The 23,101-nt window shown below is 44.0% G+C and overlaps 1 protein-coding gene across 3 annotated transcripts in view; it reads right to left on the reverse strand.

Annotated features, from left to right (window-relative positions):
- LOC144754687 (protein-arginine deiminase type-3-like) overlaps positions 1-23,101 on the reverse strand; it is a 584,450-nt gene that overhangs the window by 336,000 nt on the left and 225,349 nt on the right. Inside the window, exon 1 of one of the 3 annotated variants that reach the window (XM_078642809.1) lies at positions 20,207-20,306. The exons of the other annotated variants lie outside the window; for them this stretch is intronic. The gene's annotated coding sequence lies outside the window, so the exon portion shown is untranslated. Of the gene's footprint in view, positions 1-20,206; positions 20,307-23,101 lie in introns of those variants that run through there. 3 annotated transcript variants of the gene reach the window in all.

The following is a 23,101-nucleotide window of genomic DNA, read 5'->3' on the forward strand; positions in this document are numbered from 1 at the left end:
GGGTGGAGGGATGCATGAATGATGAGTGGATGGGTGGCTGGCTGGGTGGTGGATGGATGGATGCTTGATGTGGGTGGCTGGGTGATGGATGGATGGATGCATGAATGATGGTTGGGTAGATGGATGGATGGGTGGATGGATGGATGCATGAATGATGGTTGGGTGGATCGATGGGTGGGTGGTTGAGTGGGTGGTGGATGGATGGATGCATGATGGGTGGATGCATGAGGGGTGGATGGATGGATGGGCGGATGGATGGGTGGGTGGCCGGGTGGTGGATGGATGGATGGATGCATGAGGGATGATAACAATTATAAAAGGGCAAGGTTTGAAGTGACCATCGTAACTTTTTTGTGCTGCGTGACAGTGACAGATGCTTCACAGGTTACAGATGACCTAACGGAACTTTTTTATGCTGCGTGACAGTGACGGATGCTTCACAGGTAAAAGATGACAGATGCTACAAATATCACATAGACGGAATGTTTTAATTATTAACTATTACATAGATGATACAAATAATGGAAGGCCAATGTTTAAAGTGACAGTGACAGATGCTTCACAGGTTACAGATGACAGATGTGTGGTAAGTCACTTCAACTTGCAAAGAGCTGGTCACGTCTGGGGAAGTTACTTCAACGTGTAATGTGTATTTTTAAATAGTAAATATTATATAGATGATACAAATGATAAAAGAGCAATGCTTAATTTTGACATTATATTGCATAGATCATAAAAATGATAAAAGGGCAATGTTTAATTCTGACATTATAGCTTTACTGCACATATTTTAGCAACGTACTTTATCTGAAACATTGCCCTTTACAGAACCATTGTCCTTTTTCCATGGTCACAATACTTACGACCCATCCATCCATCCAACATTCATCCAACCACCCTTTCACCCATCCACCATTCATCCAACCACCCTATCACCCACCCACCCATCATCTAACCGCCCTTTCACCCACCCATCCACCATTCATCCAACCACCCTTTTACCCACCCACCCATCCACCATTCATCCAACCACCCTTTTACCCATCCATCCATCCACCATTCATCCAACCACCCTTCTACCCATCCATCCATCCACCATTTATCGAACCACCCTTTTACCCACCCACTCATCCACCATTCATCCAACCACCCTTTCACCCACCCACTCATCCACCATTCATCCAACCACCTTGTTACCCATCCTTCCATCCACCATTCATCCAACCACCCTTTTACCCATTCATCCATCCACCATTCATCCAACCACCCTTTCACCCACCCACCCACTCATCCACCATTCATCCAACCACCCTTTTACCTATCCTTTCAACATTCATCCAACCACCCTTTCACCCATCCATCCACCATTCATCCAACCACCCTTTTACCCATCCATCCATCCACCATTCATCCAACCACCCTTTCACCCACCCACTCATCCACCATTCATCCAACCACCCTTTTACCTATTCATCCAACATTCATCCAACCACCCTTTCACCCATCCATCCATCTACCATTCATTCAACCACCCTTTCACCCAACAAAATGCTCTGCAAATGTGATTTACAAAACATAAAGCGCCTCACATACCTGTTGTGCAAACACATATCTAAATGGTTTTGCGTTGAGAACGGCATTGTATGGAGAAATAAATAGCTTGAGTGTATGCAGGTCAAGAACGTTAAATCGCCTAATCTCCCAGTGCCCATGGACAACGCCTGGATACCCTCACGGGTGATAAGTAGCACTTTATAAATAGACAAATATATATGTATGACCACGATCCCTATATCGGATGGCTTAACCTAGTGGGAGGGGGAGCGTCTAAATTGCTCAATGCGTAATATAAAACGTGTGTATTACGACAGAGCACACAGATAAATTGACAGTTTGTGCTAGGCAGCATGAGCACAGAAATTCGCACGGCAGCATGAGCACACAATTAATAGAGAGCAAAGTGTGTAATGGGTGGATGGCGGATGGGTGGATGGATGCATGACGGATGGATGGGTGGATGAATGGGTGAGTAGATGGATGGTTGATGGATGGATGATGGATGGGTGGATGGATGGGTGGTTGGGTGGTGGGTGCATGATGGATGAGTGGATAGATGAGTGGGTGGATGGATGAGTATGGATGCATGATGGATGGATGGATGGGTGGATGGATGCATGATGGGTGGATGCATGGATTGGTGGCTGGGTGATGGATGCCTGATGGATGGATGGGTGGATGAATGGATGCCTGGTGATTGGATGCTATTATGCACTGTTTGCGTACAACTGTGTGGCACTTACAGAGTGACGTCTCTTTATGACACAACAAAATGTGATGGATGAGTGGATGGATGGATGCATGGATTGCTGGCTGGGTGGTGGATGCCTGATGGAGTGTGTATAATAAATCACAAACAAAGCGTGTGTAAACTTAGAATTAGCACGCAATTGAACTGTTGCTCAATGCATAATTTAAATACTTACTGTGTATAATAAATCACAAACAAAACGTGTGTAAATTTAGAATGTAAATATTCCACCTTTAAACACCGAGTTAATCTCTATGTTGTGACAGCGAGACCATACCATTATCACAAGACACCATCATGGCATGTGGCGTGCTTGTATAAAGCTCTGTACTCTGATAGAGCAAAGGAGAATGAATACCCCCAAACAAATTACAAACTAAGTCTTTTGATGCATCCACCTATAAACCTAAAACAAACTCATTACATTCTCCTTAGTTTCGCACTAACTCACACAGGCCATCACGAATGTAAGCAGTGTACAATGTCTGTCTCTGCATCAGTCATCAAGGAGAAGAGACCAGCTGGTAATCGAGTGTTTACATCTCAACCCTGCCAATTACGGTGGCAGAGTAAATACCTGCGCGTAAAAAACGCATGCTTACATTGCAGTTGTCTGACGTCACACGCCGAAGAACCGGACAACCCTTGCGTTCAAAGTATTGTGTTTTTTAAATATTTGGAAACTTTGGGTGATACTACTAGTAATATTAATATTCATAAATGGATATTGCAAATGCTTGTTACGAAATATTGATACATTTCTGTTAAAAAACTGATCCTCGTCGTTATTTTGACAGTAAATATTAAAGCAGGGTAGACTGTTTTTTATAGGAGGAGTATGCAAGGCAATAAAGAGAAGGAAGGGGCAAGGAGCGACGGTTAAAAGAGCAGGACCCTGCATCCAATCAGAATACCACTTCATAAATGATCATGCAAATCGCTGTAAGACACTGGGAAACATTGTTTTAGTATCTCTGGAGAAACTGGTCCCAAGATCAACCACTCCCTCCTCTCCCCTTACTGCCCCAGTAAACAACTTCGATCTACTCACGCTTTTTTAGCTGTAGTCCCCCGGATCAAAAGATCAAGAGCAGGAGGAAGATCCTTTTCGCTCGACGCGGCTAAATTGTTGAATTCACTCCCTGTACATCTAAGGTCGAATTCCAACCTGCTATCATTCCGCAAACAGCTTAAAACCTTCCTTTTTACCAACTGAACTCTTCTCCAAGCTGTTGTTTCTTGAGGCACAATTTCTTCTTCTCAGCGCTTGGACGCCTAAGGGCAGCAGTCGCGCTCAATAAAACCCCTTTTCATTTCATTCATTTCATTTCATCTCAGCTCATTCATTTTCTGGGTGTTCTTTCGTGTGCATCGCGGAAAGCCATCGGTTGAACTGGAGAAATCTTAGTTTGATAGTCATTCTTACTTCGTTGGTGCTTGGTTGTGTGTCGTTAGTAAAGACATTGTACACTGCTTACATTCGTGATGGCCTGTGTGAGTTAGTGCGAAAGTTAGGAGAATGTAATCTGTTTGTTTTAGGTTTATAGGTGGATGCGTCAAAAGACTTAGGGGCATATTACCAAGGGTGGCGATAGGCAATTATCGCCGGTTTAGTGGCCGTTTTCGGCTATTAGGCGGCAATAATTCTATCGTTCTATTAGCAAGCTGTCGCTAACTGATGTTAGCGACAGCTTTTAGGCGATAGCGAGCGGTTTGGGGCCCGCTTTGCATATCAGCGATATTTATCGCTAATGACATGCAAAGTGGGCGTACCCAACCTGTTAGCGACTGAAAGCAGACGCTAACGTCGCTATCGCCTATTAGCAAGGCAGGCGTAGCGATGGAAATATTCCCGCTATCGCCAAAAACCAACGCCTGCTCAGACCAGTTCTTAGCCATGTTATCCAATGGGAGGTGGATAACATGGCTAAGAGCATTTCGTTGCTAATGCGTGAATATCGCTGTATTCTCAGCGATAGACACGCATTTAGCCTGATTTTTATCGCTTTTCAGATAAACCTTGCTGATAGCAAGTTATCTCAGCGATAAAAACCGGTGATGCGCGGCACTAAAAATATTGCCGCTAACTCTACTCAGCGATAAATATCGCTATTTGTTGGTAATATGCCCCTTAATTTGTATCTTGTTTGGGGGTATTCATTGTCCTTAGCTCTATCAGAGTACAGAGCTTTATACAAGCACGACACATGCCATGATGGTGTCTTGTGATAATGGTATGGTCACGATGTCACAACATAGAGATTAACTCGGTGTTTAAAGGTGAAAGGTTTACATTTGCAACATTTAACAAATAAAAAATGCAGAGCAGCGTTGTCGTGACGTGCGATCTAGGCGCCTGCGATGTTTCAGCCTTGCCAATAGGAATGAACGCATTGCCGTTGTAAATGCGAGCGATGTAACAGAGGGCGAAGTGTTGCCCTTTGCGATGTATTCGCCGCGATGTGTTGGTGCGCGATGTGTTGGTGCGCACTGTCACTAGGTGCTCAAGCCATACCTCCTGCGCTGTAATTCAGCATCCTTTAAATAGAGAGAAAGTGTATCATTTGTAGGCCTATGCGCAGTTTCCTTGTTTGGTCACAGAACCCCGGCACAGCAGTCTAGGGGTTCGCTTTCAGCGCAGAGTATGTGTAATGCACAGCAGAGCACTACACGACATGCCATGGCACATATCCTGTTCTTCTTAACTGCAATAATGCAGCCGCTGCCTTTAGTATCCCACCCTTCTTCTTGTCTGTGGGAAACCATAAAGTATTTCCCAAATCCCCACTTTTCCTTTTCTAATCACAATCGAACTGAAGAAAGAACTACCATTAGAATGAGTTTAATCTTCTACCTGGAACATGGAACTCTGCTATATATATATATATACATAAAGCAATTTTCATGTGGGTTCGTTTCAAAAGCTTGGTAAATAACATTATAGTGTGGTGGGTGATATTAATTACCTGCTATTTATACGTTTTAACTAGTATTAAAAGAATAGAATGTTTTTTAAATGATTTTAAACAATCTATCTATCTTTCTGTCTACTCGCAATAATGCTAAATCTCTGTGTTCTGCCTTTGCTGTGTTGCTGTGTTGCTGTGTTGAACAGGCAATAATGCAACATTTCCCTATTACACACTAGCCATTTTCTGTGGGGAATCAAACTGTCTTTTTTCATAATTCTACTTCAGTGGAATAATGCAGAATGTCTGTACTCCACTCTTCCCATCTGCTATAGTTAAAATGCTGACTTACCTCATATCACCCATTTGTTTTAGAGAACAATGAAGTCTCTCCATGTTCCACTTTTCTACTTTTCTATAGGGAATAATGCAGTCTCTCCCTACTCAACACACTTTTCAATGCATTAATTCAGAATCTCTATTTCCCATCCTTCTCCTGTTCTATTGAGAATCATGCAGCCTCTGCCAACTTCCCCTTTTTTGCTCATCCGGAATTATTCAGCATTCCCCTCTTCCATTTTGCTCCAGCAGTCTAAGAATTAGTTCCTATTTCACACCCAGCTATATTAACGAAAAAAGGCCAACTTAGGGCCTTCTACAGTAGAAAATGGAGAGAATGTGAATGAATTCTAGTGACAGGAAACACGTCTGCAAATCCTGCTCACACATTTCTTCGAACACTGTTCAAACTAGCCTACTATAGCGCCCATCATGCTATCATTACCTCCTCTGTTTTGAAGATACTGAAAATGTTAGTTGTACAGGAGCGTCTAGAGAATCATCTGGCAGATTTGTGACAGACCTTACTCCAGAAGATCTCTTTATGAGTTACATGTTTAGATATCTTAATTTAATGCTAGATTATTCAAGTCTGTTCTCAGTGTGTCTCAACATATGTGACTAAGCATTTTAGGCGACCCGCATACAGTCCAGAATCTAGAAATTGGCAGATATCCGCACCAACGTGCTGTGCAGTGGGGGTACTCACCAACTGTTAGACAAGAATAATTACTGGGAACATTGGTTGGGGAGGTCCTGAATACCAACCCCCCCACCCTGCCTGTTTTCTCCATCGACAGAAAACTTCTTCTGACTTTCAGATGGGGTATCAGCTATCGGGTAAAGAACTTTACACAGCCTGCCCTATTTAAGGTGGATGAGAAAGTCTTTTTTTCAGTCCACCAGAATAAAAAAAAAACATTTGACCCAAAATAATAATTCCTTCCACGCCCTCAAAGGTGAGTGAGTCGCTAGCTTTTTGTTTATTAGAAACAATTACCTGCTTTAGGAGTGTCTTTCTGAAAAAAAAACTGCACAAAGTTTGCTAATCGTTCCTTAAAACTGACGGCGGTTGTCACCTTTTTGTACATTGGCTACAGTGACGGCAGTTCATTTCAATGTACAGAGATGACCGCTGGGCCTGCAGTCAACTCTAAATCTGACAGACAGCTGTCTGTCTGAATGGCAGAGGTAATGTCCTCCACCACCTTGATAGAATGAGTATCGTCTATCAAGCTAGAAAACAAGTCAATTTCAGCTAATATTCTATCTCAAATATATCCTAAATTAGGCAAGTGGATGGAAGTTGTAGGATCCCACATCATATAAAATTATTATTCTCCTCATGAGAGATGTGTTCCAGCCATATCCATTTTTAGGTCGAGCCTGGAAATACGCGTCTGAAGGATGCGTCCAGGTGGAGAACTATAGCTAGCTGATTCGGGGGAATGAAGGACAAGAAACTGCCACGAGCGTCTCTTCGGCTGGATTACACTGCATGCACGCGCACCCACATTCACGCATGCGCACATCACAGCCACACGCATACACAGCCACACGCATACACAGGCACACCCCCCCGCCCCGCACCTACACACACACTAGCACACCTACACGCACACACAGAGACCCCCCACACACACACCAGCGCACCTACACTCACGCACGCACGCACACATACAAAGACCCCCCTCCCCCCGCCGCCGCCATCGCACACACACACACACTGCATACACACACGCTCACACACAGGTGCCAAGCCCCACTTACCGCCTCAGCCGCCTCTCCTGACTTCTGCTGCCATCCACTCTGTGGGCGCGGGCTTCTCGCAAAGTCGGAAGTCCCGCCCCACGACTGCCGTGAGCGTGCACATCCCAAGACCGGAAGTTCGGGAGAGTGCACGCTCACGGCTTGTTTTCAAATTAGGATCTGTCAGACTTGTTTTATGTTGTGCAAGCTGATGCTGTAAAATTCTTCAGGCGAGAACTCCCAGATGGAGAAATAGAGATTAAAACAAGGTATGTGGGTATCATCTTGTTATGTACAATGGCCTCATCATAACCTGCATCCTTGGGGCCCAATTTTGTTTTCAAGTACTTTGTCTTCCAACAAACCAACGTGTTTAACTTTATCAATAATTGAATGTTTTTCGGGTCTTTTGCGCAGCCGTATCAACCCTCTTAAACCATCAACAATATCTTTATTAGGCTCAAAGTGGTAAACGGGCCTGGGTGCGCAGCCGCATCAACCCCTGGTAGGCAGCGGTCTAGTTGTTTACCCTTTACCGCTACACGCATGCCCATGAGATCAGCCGCGCTTGCCGAGCGCAGCCACTATGCGTGTCTCGTTACTGCCTCCAAACCATGGCGGGTCTCGATCCCCAGTATCGGCACTCCTTGGCTCTTTTACGACTTGTATACTCTCTGCACATAACCTTCCCAGGTGGGGCGGATCTTGAGGCAATTATGTAGAGTATATATACGGCTTTCTCCCGACTCCTCATATCACCACGGAGTCGCGGAAGGGACGTGTGCAGTAGGTAGCAACTCTACGCTTGTAAGTACGGCATAGCCGCCTTGTCAGCTGGTTTTAAGGTATCCACCACCTAGTGAGTATCTCCAACGCTGTTCTTCTATTTTATTCGTACAGAGTGCCATTGAGCACAGGGTCTTATCCTTCACAGGCTCATGATGTCATTGGTTTGATTTTAGCAAGTATGCATTCTACCATTTATATCTCAGTGTTTTTCTTACCATCAGCATGGAGGTTCGACAATGGCCATGTGGGCCTAGCTAGAGTGTGTGCTTTATATGTTTGTTATGTCCATTGTACGTTTTTCTTTTTACAGGGCACAGACACTGCACTCATAGACTGATAATTGTGTTAGGACACTATATGAGTCACCTTTTGCAGGTCACGACCACTATCCGTGAGTGCCACCTTGAATTGCTCATTTTCCGTTCTCTTTGTGTTCTTTTTACAGATTGTTTTGAGGAATCATCTCAAGGCCAAGTACCATAGTAGGCACACTAGGCTTTATTCCACACATAAACAGTGTTTATGATTGAACAGTATGGTACTTTCACATGTGAGTAAGGTAGGGATCTGTGCACCCGTCCTGAAGACGAGGCTTTATGCCTCGAAACATGTTGATGCACCCAGGAGGTCATGCACATTATTTACACTATACCTCCATCACACCCCTTTTTAGGTCTCGCCTTCGCAGCGCACATCACCGATCAATACACCTAAGTCACGTAAATACAACACATATTGCATTACAAATGCTATAGGTGTCACATTTGAGAAAGTTAAACATATTGGCATTGTAAATGACAAAGCTATTAATTTCGCTATTTTCAAAACCAACACATAAATAAAAAATTTGTCATTTACAATACCAATAGCTCAAACTTTCCTAATGCGAGACCTATTGCATTGCAAATGCTTGTTTAAAATAGAAATCAGAGGAGGCAGACAGAGCTGATAGAATAAATATCTAGAAATAAATCCTCAATGGTTAATACTGTCGTTTGGTTAAGATGTTAAGGAGATTGTTCAAATCTGAAGAAATGTCATGTTAAGGGTGATGATAAGAATTAATGTGTGACCTAAGCCTATGAGCTGATGTTTAGAAACGTTAAGAGAATACTTCACTTGCCAATTGTAATCTATAACTTAATGGTTAAGATGAGTTAACATGTCTGCGGACTGAGTTTACATGCAGTGTTGATGCCATGAATGTACTTCTGAAATCACCTGATAGTCCCCTGTAATAGACTCAACACTTGAATAGCTATTAATAATTCAGTTGTTCATAAAACGTTGGGAACTGCAAATATTTAGAGTAATAACCCATGTTATGTTAATAAGCAAGACTCCAGAGGTGTGTGTGCTGCAGGGTGTTTGTTAATGGATCTGGTGGCTGCAACTCGTGCCTAGTTATTTCTCATAAACACTGCCAAGACAAAAAGTTAAACCTTTATAGTTCTAAAGTGAGATAATGTGGGAGAGGGTCTGCAATTACAGCCAGAGATGTCGAATCAGGAACCAGGGAGCCAAATTCAAGTCTAGGTGTTGGCTCAACATGCTGTGATCCTGGGAAAAGCATGCAATCTTTTCGTACCTTATAAAATGAATGTACCTTTGGGTAGTAAAAATTGGTGCTCATGAAAAGCACTCCAATACCTTCGAGTTTATGCCATGTAAATCTACAAAAAATGTTTAAAAAATGTACGGAGTACTTTACACCTAGGCTCTGCAATTGACAAAACTCATTGGGGGCTTCTATGTACAGTGTATGAACTGAAAACAGTCACTGTCCATTCATTACAGCACTAGAGAGACTAAGGTAGCAATGCTATATATTACATTCTATTAGAAATTAGGTTTATTCTTTTCTGTTTTAACTCACACAGTCTGTAAAAGCTCATTTTGACACAGCTTTGCCTGCATACGAAAGTAAGATCCCCTCTCCTGATATGTTAAACAGAGAACCATGAGACTGCCACATCCCTCAAGCATGAGTATGGCCCTGCAAATTCTCAGTGGGCACAATCAAGGATCCCACGCTAGTCTTTCGCGTTGTCTCCGAGTTCAATTTCTTTATTATTATTTCCTCAACACCAGCTAGCCAACACAAGTTTTGTCTAGAAAAGTTCCACCACGACTTCCTCAGGGCTCAGCAACTTACATAATATATACAGACTATTAGTAAAATTAACCTGATACATTACAAAGCCCAACACGAGCACTGAGTTCACAATCCTAGTTCTTCCTTCACACATCTTGTAGGTTCCAGAGTAATAGAATACTTTCTCTCAACTGGAGCCGTGAAGATCACTTATGACCTTAAACAATAACCATGCATGAGTAGTACATATGTGTGGCAGAATCAGATTCTTTGTACAGTCTGAACACCAAAACCTTCATAGAGACCCAAAAAGATATAATCTCCAAAATAAGAAAGACACCTGCAGAGTTGACACACATTCTGACTGTATTACACCCGTGTTATTGAAAGGTAATCTAGGGCCTTCAAGCCAAAGCTCAGCAGAGTGCAATTCAAGGCTTACTGAGTTCCCACCTTGTTAATTCAAATTCTGACTCAATCATAAAGGTTGAATACTAGCTACTTTGTTCTTCCGTACTGTAGGATTATCAAGAGAAATAGACACATTAGCAGCAAATCAATATATCTTTTTGAAACACTCATACGTACAGGTATCCTGAACTTGTGCCTATATCACAATTCATACACAACTTCTGTGTGTCATGCTACCGCCATCTAGATACTATGTGTGCAAGTGCCATGCTGATAATTCCATCACTAGGTGGCGTAAGCGGGCATCGCTGCATTTGCAACTGATATTTCCTTTGCTTGGGAATAGACATGCACACCTGCCCCGAGTACCCTACTGATGTCTGGATCCTTAATGCTAATTCATGTTCTCCTAGGCAAACATGTATCACGCATGGGCACCATGAAATAGGCCGGTCTCATTGATTGCAGTCTTGTTGGAATGGGACGGGTGTCCAGGGCTCTACCCTCATAGCGGTGGAAGCATACAGCCTCCACTAGGATTTAAGCACCATGAGCGTGGTTGCGGCAGCATTCCAAGTAGGGATCAATAGGAGTGAACAAGTCCTTTTTAACCTGTCACCAGCTTGAGGCCTACAGCTTACCCATTTTTAAAGTTCTGCTGATCTGTGCTTAACTCACCCTTGGCCTACATCAGTTTGGGTGAAGTGTTGCACAACGCAAGAGTGGTATGCAATAGGTGTATGGGTGTATGTGTGCCTAAGGGTGGTACAATTGACGGAGAATATAGTGCTGGGCAGTGTATGCATGGTAATGCATATGCTGGATGTATGAGTGCGTGTGACTGCTACAGTGCAGGAAGGATGCAGTAATGTGCAGTGTGTGCATGCTAAATGTATGTGCTGGATGTTGCTGTGCCTATGAGTGGTACAGTATATTAAGGGCACAGAGCTGTGCAGTGTGTTTAGGTTGACTATATGCACATGTATTTGTGTGTGTATGGTACAATACATAGAGAGCCCTGGGATCCATTTTGGCCTGCATGGCGAAACAGAGAGAGGAGGTAGAGAAATCGCCCCCCCCCCCCCCACAGAATTGTGTATTGCTGCATTCCTGTAAGCTGGGTAGATCAAACACTGGAGAGTTACTAGTCAGGCTTCCCTTATACACTTCAAAGAGGGCTCTTTGATTCAGTGAAATATCACGAGGACTGGGCCTGGGAAAATCTCAGGAAGAAGGTGGGACTGATAAGAGAATCATAAAGAGTATGGCTAGGGCCCTGACTTGACCTTTTGGTGCATATATCACTGTGGCTGGCATCCAGGTGCTCCATGGCCTATGTTGCGGGCCTATCAGCTTTGGAGTCACTCTTGCTGTGACTGACTGCTTTCAAGAGGAAGAAGAAGGCAGGGGAGTGGGCACTTCAAAATAAGAAGACACCCAACATAAACTTCAAAGACTTAGGGCCTCATTAGGATGGTGGGCGGACCGCCCTCGCTGAGCCGGCGGTAGTCACCACCGGCACGGCAGGGGTGATCCGCCCGCCATCCTCGCAGCAAAGACCACCCGCCATATTACAATGGCTGGGGGGTCCGCGGTGGACAGAAAGACCGACTGCCGCTTTTCCGCCTGGTCGACATGGTACCCCCCTGCAGTTCCATGCACAAAATGGCAGGCACTGCGAGGTGCCTGCCATGTTGTGCATGGAAGTGCACGTCATGCCTTCCTAAATAAATGAAGGTTACTTTGATTTAAAACATAATGCAAAATAAAAAAAGCCTGTCTTTCGTCAAATGAGAAAAATTAACTCAAATTCTAGGCAAAAATAAAAAAAACAAAAAAATAAAAAGCTTTTCTCTGATTAAATTCTAGACTGTACGAGTGGTCTATATAGATGAGAGATTGGGTGCTCACTATATATATGAAAAGTTGATTCAAGTTGAGCAGTATTGGCAATTGTTTTATTGATCATATATCTGGCGCAGCCTTACTGCGCTTAAGCCAAACCCGTGTTGTTGGTTTTGTTCCTGGCATTGTGGCGGGCAGAGTTGAGTGCAGCGTCCACCCGCCGCAATGTCAGGAATGCAGGATGCGCCCTCCAGTGTGGCGGGTGCATCCTAATCTCTACAACGGGACCCCCGCACCTATGGCAGGCGGTCCCATTCCACGGGAGGATGGCGGGTGAACAAAGTCCGCCCGCCATCCTAACAACCCCCTAAGACTCTAAATTACATTTGGTGTCTGGAAATGGACTATGAGAAGAGGAGCTTGAGATCCCCAAAAACATTAATCTCCCAAGCAGTTAGACAAGCTGTGTGAGGATGGGAACTCTGCAAGACTCCTGCTTGTGACCTGGACTGGGAGCCAAGGTCTGATAGTCTCCCTGCTGGGTGAGGGGACACCACCCAGGGAATCCAAGACCACCTGCCATGGAGCTTGGAGCATCAGTGCCTGCCTGCTAGTAAGGTCGCTGCCTGTGTGCAGAACGAAGTGGGCAACCCATGCATACAAGAGGAGGTCCGCCGTGAATTGCTGAGGAGGCGCAACCGCATGTGGAGACTGTCCAATTGCTGTGTGCAGAGTGCTTGGTGCTGTTTGCAGCTAACTCTCCTGAATCTCCTACTGCCGCTCTACTGCCTGAACTGCGGTCACTCTGCTCCTACATGGTGCGGGAAAGACTTATTTCAGGACTGTCACCCCTGTGGCAACTTGCTGCTAATTACCACTGCAGCACTGAAACTCTTAAAGTCATCAGAAGGGGAGTCAAGGAGGTGCAGAAATGTATCAACTCAGATTGCTAGTGGGGCATGCCCTGGATGTTGCCAATAGTAAATGGGGAATAACCACTATCGCTTACAACTTGAGGAAGTGGGACAGAGAATTGGCAGGAAACACTAGAGCACTCACTTCAGGGTATTGTGTAGTTGTTTATGAAGGTCATATTCATCTCTGTGTGGGTAACAGTAGAAATAAAATACTTTTTAAATAAAAGTGAGTTTTTCACCAGACAGTGATTTATTGCTGCTGCTGCTCGCATTTTGAATTGTGAACCAGTGTTCACTACCTTGAATCCACGCCTCTCCCAAGGGAGACTAGTACTGCTCAGACCCTGAGACTCAAGTGGTGATGGGATGCTTGTCCCAGTTGCTCAGAATCCATAGTAGGTTGGGCTCCACAACGTCAAGAGTAAAATGGCTCAGCGCCTATGGTTGGGACCAGTAACCCCTGCTTGCCCATTGCCCTCAGAAAGGGGTTCTGATGGGCTGCCATCCTAAAGTGGATATCATAGCCCATCCAGCATGGCAGGGTATAATCTCTCATGGCACGGAATAGGTAATACAGGGGTCTACTGTCAGGGCCGGCCTTAGGCATGTGCAAGCTGTGCACCTGCACAGGGCCACCAAACCCCAAGGGACACCACGTCAATATATATCCTTAATATAATAATCCTCTTAGGATGGATACATATTTGCGTGGCAGCCCTCAATGCAGGGATTTGGCGGCCTCCGGCTCTGTTCCACTTCCAAACACCCTGACCCCCTTCCTGAGCTCCGGGGGGCTCCGCCCTGCCCGGACCCCCTCTTCCGGGGCCCCCTACCTACGCTCCCTGCCCAGGGCCACCATGAGCCTAAAGCCGCCCCTGCTACTGTCACTGTTACTGTGAGTGTACTACACAATACTTTTAAAATATTCGCTTCCCTTATCTGATGGATTTTAGGCACTTTTGTAGGTATGACGTTTATAGACTGAACATTTAGTAAATATGATGCAACACCATGAACCCGGCTACTACAGGGATGTATAGTTTGGAGGTAAAAAAATAGACATATTCAAATATGGGAAATGTGCTCCCTTTTTAAAATCTGTGGTTGCAAACTGATGCCTGGTGTAGGAGTACTAATGTTCTACAATTGGGTAATATCACTGCTTTGTTATGACTTCAATTGTAACAGTAGGTGGTATGACTATCTGTCAGAGATCGGTCGCATTCTCTTCCCCAGCTGATACTTAGAATACAACGTATTTTAAATAAGGAGTCATATTATTTTTATAACTAACAGTGGACCGTGTGCTGCATATTCCGGGTGATGAGGGATTATACACTATGCTGTTAGATGGGCTACCAGGGACATTTTAAGGATTTTGTAGGCCCTGGGCCAAACGTATTTTGAGGGCCTCTATTAGGAACAGATTTGAATGTATGATCCAATATCCTCTCTTTCATGCCTTCTTTGGCCAGGTCATTGGCAGAGCAAGTCACACTCGTCCAAATTCTACATGTGTTTACATCTAATATTCAGGGACAGTGATGTGTATTTTCAATGTTTTAACATAGCAGCAGCTCACTAATATTACTGCAAGTAATCTCTGTGACACCCTCCCATGTCTAATATCTGAGGTCCTGTTTTGATCTTTAAGAAACTTTATAGTGGATGCTGCATGAAACCCAAAAACACTTTCTCTGCAAAATGCCTGAATTAGACTCTCACACATCATCCGCATTAAAAATAAATGAAAGGAAAATGATATTTAAAACAATACATTTAAGAGTTATTAAAGGTCATCAGTGCAAGACTCTGCAGACCGGATCTGGCTCTGTCAGGGGGCCCCTGAAAGGATGGGGTCCTGCGCCAAAGCCAGGGGGCCCCTTGAAAGGGTAAGGCGATGGGCCAAAGCCAGGGGGCACCCTGAAAGTGTGGGGCCCTGGGCCAAAGCCCACTTCGCCCATGCCTTAAAACGTCTCCGAGGACTACGATGCAAGAGAGACTCCACTTTAAAATGGCAGCGACACGTGAGTCTGGTAGGCTTTTGATTAGTGTGCTTATGACCATAGACTTGAGGTGGTTAACCGATAGCGCTTGGTCAGCTTTCCGGTTTACCCAGAAGAGATTCACTATCGGTAGTAGACAGATCTTCTAAGCGCTGCCTTTTTCTTGTGGTTTCCGTTAACGCCTAAGAAAAGACTTTAATGTCAGTGCCCTTGGGTTTTTACATTGTGACTTGGAGCAGCCCACGCTATGGTCGTCTGACTGACTGTGTGAAGCACGTACAATCCAGGCACCCATAACTGGGGATTCATTAGGATCTAATGAGGATGGTAAACTATCATTTATGCGCCTGTCGATCTCGGTGTTGTGTCTTGTGTTTACTTGTGTCATGTGATGTACTCTACTGGAGGATTTATCGGTGTTGGAAACACATACATTCTATCTAGAAGTGATATTATTTAGGCACAGACAGGTTAAGGATAAATGTACATGAGTGTTTTAAACTGATATACTGATTTGCTATTGAAGCGTGTACATCTGTTAATGATCCTACAGCACCCATGAACATTGTGGCTAGTATTCGACCTTTACGGTTTGGTCAGAATTTAGATCAACAAGGTGGGCACTTAGTAAGCCTCGAATTACACTCTTCTTGCGTTTGGTTGGAAGGCCCTAGATCATTGATACTCAAAGTATGGCCCGGGCCTCGCATGCGGCACTCCTGACCTTTACATGCGCCCCCCTGGTCGACAGCAGAACTGGGCTGCTGTTTACTTGATTCAGCACTATCAAGTCAAACACATTTTGCTAGAAATGGGCCTTTACCAGCTGTGGACTAATCCGGGGGGTTCCATCTTCCCCTCCAAACAAGATTTTAAAGACCTGTTTTGGGCATCTGTCAAATCAACTGCAGTCACCCAATCATTAGATACCAACTTAACAGGGTACTTTTTGACTCATAAATTGACACCTTTTCTTGAGCCTTACTGGGATGTGATTTGTAAAACCCTCGATCGGAAACTGTACCATCAATTCCGTGTCGGGACACTCCCCATCAACTCATTTACTGTCAAGTGGGCAGGGAATGTAAATAACAAGTGTCCCTGGTGCCCGGATCATGTGGAAAGCATTGGTCATCTGTTCTTTGTCTGCCCAGCCTATCGAGCCCTGCGCTTAAAATGGCTCAAACCCTTATGTAGTAGACTGGGGAGTAGGGGATACCTCGAAGCCCTGTGGAAGCTTCGTACCATCAGATCTGAGCTTGTTGTGGTTAGTGTAGCCAAGTTCTTAGGCGGGGCATGGTTGATCCGTATTAGGAATTTGAATATTTTATAAATGATAATGTATGAAGGATTTTTTATTGCAAAGTCTTTTCAATGGTTTAATAACTTTTTAAATGAGCTTTTGAATGCTGTTTTATTCATATTTCATGTACTGTATGCTGTCTTTTATGAATTTTATTCGAAATAAAGACTTAATGAACTGAACTGATTCAGCACTAACAAAAGATGTTAACTAAACAGGCAAGCATGTATTTCAACATTAGCTGGTGCTAAAGAAGGGAAGTAACTAGGGTGTCCTCCACTGTTTAACTTTTGGAACACCTTCCTTTTTGTACAGCGCACATCCTGTAGTCATGTATTTCGAGGTCCTCTGTTAATGAAGAAAACGGACGGAAAGTGAAATAAAACAATGCCCAGGATCACACAATTTGGTAAAGATTAATATCAGGTGTTATAGTGTCATATTGTGCACTTTAATCATTAGATGTATAAGCTTCGCTTCCCCTACACCCATCTTAAACCCATCTGAAAACTTCCCCCCCCCCCCGGATCAAAGAGACCCGCATTCACATTACGGACTATACTCTTTTGGCTTGGAAAAATGTTTGTGAGTACCCATGCCCCAGATTATCTTTCAATAAAACAGTTGTAATACACTCCGAATGTGTGTCACCTCTGCAGGTGTATTTCTTATTTTGCAGGCTAGTTGGTGTTGAGTCTCTTTGAAGGTTTTGCTGTTCAGACTGTTCAAAGAAGCTGACTCTGCCACCCATATGTACTAATTGTGCATGGTTATTGTTTAAGGTCATAAGTGACCTTCACAGCTCCAGACAAGGAAATGTATTCTATTACTCTTAACCCACAAGATGTGTGGAGGAAGAACTATGATTGTGAACTCGATGCCAGTAACAGGCTTTGTAATGTATTAGGCTCATTTTTCTTATTATCTGTATATATTATGTATGTTTCCTAGCTTGTGGCAGTCATGGCAGAACTTTTCCAGATTAAACATTTGTTGACTAGCTGGTTTTGAGGAAAGAACAATAAAGGAACTGAACTCTGAGACAACATGAAGGGCTGATGTGTGATTCATAATTGTAACCGCACAGACTCCACAGTGACTTTGGGGTTTTCCCTGGATTAGAAGGTATCAGTGAGGCAGCCCTTTTTGATCTGAAAAGAGCACATCATGGTCCCCTTATTAAATCTTTAGGATTGCATTTGTGGTGTGTTCCACTGATACAAGCTCTGGTCACTCGATATTTGCAGAATGAGTATAGTGCTCCTGAGTTTAATATCGTCATCTTTCTCCCTAGAGACATGGCACTCATGTATTTCAAACCCTAAGGTAGTGTGTGGCATATACATTCGGGTCTCAAAACTAACTGGCACCCTGCACCTCCCTAGCAGTCCCCTTTTCTCTCCTTTGAGCTTTCTTTTGCCCATAGCCATCTTGGAAGAACTTAAAAACATCCACTAAGTCCACATTCCATATTCTTTCCTTGTTGCAGCATCAGGCGAGACCCTATCAGTTTAATAACTCCTTAAATGGTAATCTTACTTTTTTCTTCTCTTGATCGCATGCTTCAGTGTGCGTCTCTTTCCTTATGATTAATAAGTCCCATTCAATCAATCTCCATACCTCTGTCTTCATCGCTCCATGGCAGCACCTTTTTGTCCCTGAATATAACCTCCAGGGCAATTCATTCCAATGCCCCTTCAGGGGAAGCACTGCTGTGCAACACTCCATGGGACCTCCCTTCTGTCTCATGCACTGCTCCTATGCCCTTGCTCATTACCAAAGACCTGTATGTGGTTACAACAATGCAGCTTACCTCTTTTATCTGGTACACTTTTTGCACCTAGTCTTCATGCAATCGCCACCTATAATAATTTCAACAAGGGCTTTAGATCTTCTGAACATCCTTGCATCCTGTCTCTTATCTAAGGTTATGTCCTCTCAGCACTTCCCTCTCACCCACACCCCAACTCTAATTCCCTCTAATTCCCACCATCACATCTCAACCAAGGGCATTACTCTCAGCTTTCTGCACCCGTTGCTAAACTGCAGTGCAAGGGGGAGTAGCCCTCTCATTCCTTGTTCCTGCCTCATTCCTCTTTTTCATTCCCTCCTCACATTCCAACACACCTTGTCACTTACATATCCTGCCTAGGATATTTTTTCTAGCCAGTCTTCCGTAGTGATGCGTCTCCCTCCCCTCTTCTCATTATCATCTCAACCCTCCATGGCTCCTCCACCCCACCATGTCCGGCTTCCACATTTTCTGCTATCTAAACTCCCAACTTCCACTTCCCGTCTCTTCATCCCCCATTTTACCCTATCTCGTGATCCAATCCACATGCTGCTGTTCTCAGCCCTCCCAAATGGAACTGGCACTACAGGACCCACGAATATAAAACCTGGTAACCTAAAGCCCTAAGACAAGGACCTGGACCTGACAGAGGATCTCTACGGCCGTGGGAAGTACTGTAAGAGTGGTAAGCAACAAACACCTCCTAACTCTCTGATCTGTGTATGTGTGTGAAAGAGAGAAAGGGAAGATGGAGAGAGAGAGAAAACACATGCATGAGAGCAAGGGCACAAGCAATATCTAGAATAATGAAAAACCCAAGTACAAGTAGCTTCTTGCCACTTTTAGTGCATTACGTTAATGTCTCTCCTCACAGTACAAAAGTTATCATTAATAATGCTATGTGAAACCCCATAGTATCCTATGCACTTGAGGAGAGAGGCTTCTGTGTGACAACCAAAGGATGTGTACATCCACAGATGTGGGAGTGAGTATTATTGGAGCATTTGGGGCCCCGGAGAGTGAGCAAAAGCCTCAGGAGACCAAAAGGTGGCTCAGGAATGTCAATGATCTGAAGATGAGAAGGGATCCCACAGTCATAAAAGTGCAATTGTGTTTCACTGACCTGAGGATGAGCAAATTCCTCAGTTGCCTAAGGTGAACATTAGCTTTGGGTCCAGTGAGTGAGGATGAGTGTAAGATGACTCACCTCATCTCTCCTAACACCTCATCCCATTCATAAATCCTGAGTATGGAGCCTTTGGGGAGCTGATGGCAGGCAGGACACACAGGGACCAGAGGCAGAGCCACAAACGCAAAGTCGTAAAGTGAACAGGGAAAAGTGAACTCTTGTTAGGAACCTGACAGTGAGTAAAACACCGTGGGTCTCTGTGGTGAGTAGGAGCTGGAGAGATTTGGTGTTAAGTTAAAGCCTCAGGCCCTTAGGATGCTCAGCGCTTCAAACAAACTATTCAGGGAATGCATGTGAACACCATTCACTGGGTTCTACAATTGAAATAGAGCTTCTTCGTAAAATTTTAAAAAGCTACATGGATATGGGTGAACTCTGATGCTCTAATTAAAATAATTATTAGGGTTTATGTGTAGGATCAGGACTATCTGAGTCTTCATAGGACTGAGTCCAAGCCAATCAAATAAACATATACGAAACAGAGTTCCAAGGTAAGCCTTATTGGTTTATTAAAAAAGATGATTATTAGGTTAGTTAGTCTTTATAAGGTTTACCTCTGAAGAAAGCAAGCAGCCAGAACTAATCACAGTTTAGTAATTGGACCGACAGCCAGAAGGAATCACAGTTTAGTAATTGGACCGACATAGAGTCTGCCTGCAAGGGAAAGCCAGAAACTACTTATTATAATTCATATGACAGGCTAGTGTAGAGTTTGCACAGTTGGAAAGGCAAAAATAATCAAACAAAAGTTCAAGAAAGTCTGTGTCATGCTTTGGCATTCCCCTACGCTGTCCCTTTAAGAAACCTGGTATGTAAGGAACCAGGAAACAGGGAACGACGCTTCACGTTCCTGCGTCAAGCTTCCCTTGTTTCCGGTTCCGTCCTGTTCCTGTTTCCTGACTTCGTTGTTCCTGGTTCTGTGTTGCTGTTGTCCGCTGTTAAGCGTTTTGCGTTCCCCTGCACCAACTATTAGTGGGCTCGCTTACGCTTTTGTTTAAGCAGCGCCTTTCTGCCTCAGGCATACTCTGCTGTGTGCCTCGCCCGGCGGCCGGGCTTTGCTCCGCCATCCGGCCGGGCATATCTCAGTTTGAGAACGTATTCTTAGCTCTCCTCTCCCCTTCTCCTTGTGCCTCGCCCGGCGGCCGGGCTTTGCTCCGCCATCCGGCCGGGCACCGCTCCGTTCTCTGCTTTGCGGAGAACGCGTTCACAGCGTCATTTGTGAACCTCCTAGTATTGCGCTGACACTCTGTTCCACCCGGCGGCCGGGCTTAGCTCCGCCATCCGGTGGGACTAGTCTTCCTTTTGTTTCCCAGTATTTCTTTTTACACCTGACAGCCGGGTTTGTGCTCCGCTGTCCGGTGTGGTGTATCCCCCATTTCTTCTTTACATAGTTAGTCAGTTAGGTTTCTCCTTATTATTTCCTGTCCCCGTTCTGTCCCCACCTTACCTGCAAGGTCCCTGTTTCCAGGATCTTCCACTATACTTTCTATTATACTGGAAACCCCGTCCTTGGTATTTCGTGGCACTCTTGCGTGGATCAGGGTGGGTGCCTCTATTCCTCACTACAGGGAATCACGGTAAGAGCGTTCATACGCTACCAATCTTTTTTGCCTTATTATTGCTACAGGTGAATAGACTGTATAGATTTTGTTTGGTTCTCATAGATGGTGGCAATTCATAAAGACATCTGCAGAAGAGATGAATGGAAGGTTCTTTGTGTACCAGACAGTATTGAAGGGGTCTTCAAAGGCAGTTCCAAGATAGTCGAAGTAAGAGAGGGGTTGATTAGAGTACTATCAAACATACAACATCTAGCCTATAGTACTCATTTCCATAACTGTGTCATCCTTATTATAGCTCCAGACGCTGTACCTTACTTCCACCTTCATCTGCTAAATCAGCGTCATATTAAGAACCTGGGGTACGTGATATGTTTATGTACATGTATAATTAATATCCCGTTTAATTGGAGTAGAGCTAGAGTGTTTTGTTTCCTCTTGTCATTTCAGCCTACCTGTTTTCCTGTTACCTTCATTGAAGTACCCCATATTCACTACTGGAGATTTCCATCAGCCATCATTGTCTCCCCCCTGCTTTCCTTGTTTTGTTTCCCTGTTTTCCCCTGGCGTGTCTCTCGTACTCTAGTGCTTGATAGAGTCGGAAGACCGTAGGGGAAGGCTGCGGACTACTCTTCGGATTCCTGACGCTCCTGTGGAACCAGCCTGCAATCCTTACAGTCTGGCACATATCCCAAACTTCACAGTTTAAAGTGTTTTAGACATAAAACACACACAAATTCAGTGGTGAGTTGTGACATAACAGGACTGAACTGGCAATATATATTTCTAGTAAGCCAAAGAATATTCTAATAAAATACATCCAATTGAATATAGAAACACCTACTTCAACTGCATATTAATTAATGAGGTGTGCACAGTAAATGAAGTAAATTACATGATGCTTTTGTAATACAGAAATACAATAGACAGTTCAACTAATGAATGGTCCCTAGGATAAAGGCTAGAGCAAAGTACCCTGGAAGTTACAAACAAAGGAACATTTTGGACATGGTTTCCTCGTGATGGACAGAAATTAATATCATGTATTAATACAGAGACCACAGATTAGGCAACTAGTTCACTGATCTTCTGAAATCAAAACAAACACAGAGATCTATATATGTTAGACCTGTTGTGGTCTTTCCCCAAACGTTTTGCCTTCTTCAGGCATTTCTGCTGATCTCATTGTTGTTGGCCTTAGAACTCTGTGCACTTTACCACTGCCAACCAGTGCTAAACTGAATGTGTTCACTCCTTAAAACATGGTAAAACTGGCTTACACCCAATAAACGTTATAAAAGAAGGAGGACCCCACACAGGATTATTAGGGACTGGCGGGAAAACTTACAAATCCCAATAAACACTTTTAATTTACTCATAAGTCCCTAGTAAACTGGTTCTATCTGTACCCAGGGCCTGTAAATTAAATACTACCAGTGGGCCTACAGCACTGATTTTACCACCCACTTAAGCCACCCTTTAAACATGTCTCAGGCCTGTCATTGCAGCCTGTGTGTGCAATTTTAACTTGCCATTTCGACCTGGCAAAATAAACCTTTTTCCAGTCCCAATTCTTCCTTTTTAATACATATAAGTCACCCCTACAGTAGGCCCGGGAAAGCTTTGTGTGCAGATTATAGTGTATTTAAAAATGTAGACATGTACCTTTTAGTTTTATATGTCCTGGTAGTGAACAACTCTTCAATGTGCTTTTCTCTACTGCATTTGTCTTTTCCTACCTCTCTCACAGGACAATATTGCAGTGACCTTATTACATTTAATAAACTGTAACTTCCAAACGGGAACAGGAAACCAATTCATGCTTGGTGTCTTTGGTATTGTAATAAAAAATCCTTTCTTCTGAAAAAGTCACATTTAAAATTACAATTT

The sequence above is a fragment of the Lissotriton helveticus genome, chromosome 5_1 (assembly GCF_964261635.1).
Source record: "Lissotriton helveticus chromosome 5_1, aLisHel1.1, whole genome shotgun sequence".
Classification (NCBI taxonomy): domain Eukaryota; kingdom Metazoa; phylum Chordata; class Amphibia; order Caudata; family Salamandridae; genus Lissotriton; species Lissotriton helveticus.